At 49.2% G+C, this 2500-nt stretch overlaps 1 protein-coding gene and 1 pseudogene across 1 annotated transcript in view; both read right to left on the bottom strand.

The window, feature by feature from the left end:
* The window catches only part of LOC143289531 (LIM homeobox transcription factor 1-beta-like), a 151563-nt gene that overhangs the window by 104467 nt on the left and 44596 nt on the right, over positions 1–2500 (bottom strand). The window lies entirely within an intron of this gene.
* The window catches only part of LOC143289394 (uncharacterized), a 19988-nt pseudogene that overhangs the window by 16454 nt on the left and 1034 nt on the right, over positions 1–2500 (bottom strand).

Raw genomic sequence — 2500 nt, 5'->3', positions numbered from 1 at the left:
TTTTGTCTGTTTATAAACTTAGATAATATCACACCAACGAAGATAGAACAATTTTCTTTTCAAAGTTCAAAGAGTAAAGATTTTCTTCTCTAAACCCGTTGGTCCTCTACAACCTTTACATTTCTTGTCTCCATTTTTCACTGCAGAGAATTTCACCCACACGAAATGACTGGTGATGATTTTTTTTTTTCTGTTCGAATAAATCGAAGCACAACACTGAATAGTAAACCTTTTAACATACCGCATGCAGGCGTTTTCACGTCTTTTCTTGAAAAACTCATAAACTGTCATTTTCACGTCCATATTTCAATGAAGCGCGATTACATTCGTAGTCAACCAAATAACGACCAAAACCTGCTATTCTCGCGTAATTAATTATCACCTCCAGGAAGATTATTGTCTTCTTGAATAACGCCGACGCACGCTCTTCAAGGTACAGTGACGATCGTTCAAACTGAAGCCTCACATTATTGCTCCTTCCTTCCTTCCATGTGAACAATCAATAAAATTTTTCTTCATAAGTCGTCCGGAACCGACAGTACCGACCAATCTAATTCATATCGAAGCTAACACTAATAATAATGATAATAATAATAAACCCGAAGCCAGACTAAAAAAAAAAAAAAAAAAAAAAATCCGAGCCGAAATTATCATCATGCAGAAAATGAACGAATAATCGCCCCCGTGGTTTCAAAAGCGTTCCGAAACTTACAATTAGCTCACAGTTTCACACACTGACTCTCGGAATCTTTTCTTTCCCACCAGGCCACGAATTTCCCAATCGCCAGAAGAGGAATGACGTCATGGGCAGAAGAGGAGGAGAGAAGGAAGGGGGGGGAAGGGGGGGGGGGGAACCTGGGTGTTAATTCGGCCGCTAAACGACCCGGGCGAAGAAAGCGAGGATGCGGTAATGCTTTCCGATCTTTAGCCCTGCCGCGGTGCGAGCCGGGCCGGGGGCCCTTGGCTTCCGCTCGCCGACTAATCACCGCCGGTCATTTTCTTCGGGCTCGCTTTCTTTCTGGTTGTCGGCGATTTGCTGCTTAGTTCCCTGTTCAGCCCGCTCCGCCGTGTGTGTGAGTGTGTGTAAGTCCGCTTCACGTGACAATGGCGGAATGATCAGGGACAGGGCGCATCATTGGCTGGGGGCTGTGTTTCCGGTGCCGCGCGCTGTGAATAGTCTGGGGCGAATCTCGCGAGGCTCGTTAAGGCTTTTCATTACGACGTGCCGAGCCGCGGCGGCCACGGCTTCAAGTTCACTTTTCTTTCTCTGTGTGTGTGTGTGTGTCTGATTTTGTCCCTGTGTTTCTGTTCTCTGTGTGTGTGTGTGTGTGTCTGTGTGTGTGTGTGTGTGTGTGTGTGTGTGTGTGTGTGTGTGTGTGTGTGTTTGTCTGTCTCTCTTTCTCTGTCTGTCTCTCTCTTTCTCAATCACACACACACACACATACACACACACACATATACACACAAACACACACATTCACAACTGAAGTAAACAAACCAACCATATAAATTAAACCAAAATACGACCCAAAATACAAAAAACTAAACAAATAAATAAAATAAAATAAAACCAAAAAACAAAAACAAAAGAAACGACGAAACATCGACCTCCCCAAACGAAACCTAAACTTTAAACACAATAAATCAGCTCCCTATTGACAAAAAGAAAGAGAGAAAAAAAAAGGAATAGAAAGAAATATCCTCCACCACCATCACCACCACATTTCCTCGCAACACCCCACCACATCCCACTACCACCCCCACCAACCCCCACCTCCTCCTCCTCCTCCTCCTCCCCCCTCCCTCCCTCCTCAAACGAGCGCGGTCACAGAACTGACCTAAACGACAGGCAGAGGGTGATGTGACGAGATGAGGGAGGGGGTTGGGGGGAGTGGGCAATGGAGGGGGGATCATTATTTCAATTAAGTTATGGGAGAAGCGATTCAATAAAGCTGGGTTTGCCCTGGCACACAATAGCCACTTCCCCCCACCCTCACCCCTCTCGTGGGAGCGGGGTGGGGGGGGGGCGGTTACGACTTAGGGAAGCTGGGGGTATGGGGGAGGGGAGGGGATGGGGGAAGGGGGGGGATCTCTCTTTCCATCCCCCCCCCCCCCCCTCTCTCCATCTCTCTCTCTCTCCATGTTCAGCGACGGGTGAGGGCGTTATGGAGAGGATGAGGAGAGATGAGGCCTGGAAGGGGTTTAGTTGGGTTGGGTTGAGGGGTGGGGGTAGGGGAAGGGGGGGGGGGGGGGGTCCGCGGGGGGCGTGTTGCCCCCAAAACAGACAACCGTGATTGGTCCAGGGGGAGGGAAGGCAACTAGATCAATGATGGCAAGAGTCGTTTCGGAAGCAGGGATGGACGGGTGGGAAGGCGGTTTGTTTTGGGGTTGTTTTTTTGGGGGGGTGGGGTGGGGTGGAAGGAGGAGGGGTGGAGGGGTAGGGGGTGGGATGCGGGTACAGGTGGGGGGAAGGAAGGGTAGGTGTGTGTGTGTGTGTGTG

This window comes from Babylonia areolata, chromosome 14 (genome assembly GCF_041734735.1).
Source record: "Babylonia areolata isolate BAREFJ2019XMU chromosome 14, ASM4173473v1, whole genome shotgun sequence".
In the NCBI taxonomy this organism is placed as follows: Eukaryota; Metazoa; Mollusca; class Gastropoda; order Neogastropoda; family Buccinidae; genus Babylonia; species Babylonia areolata.
The sequence above is the reverse complement of the archived record's forward strand: the minus strand, read 5'-3'. Positions and strand labels throughout refer to the sequence as shown.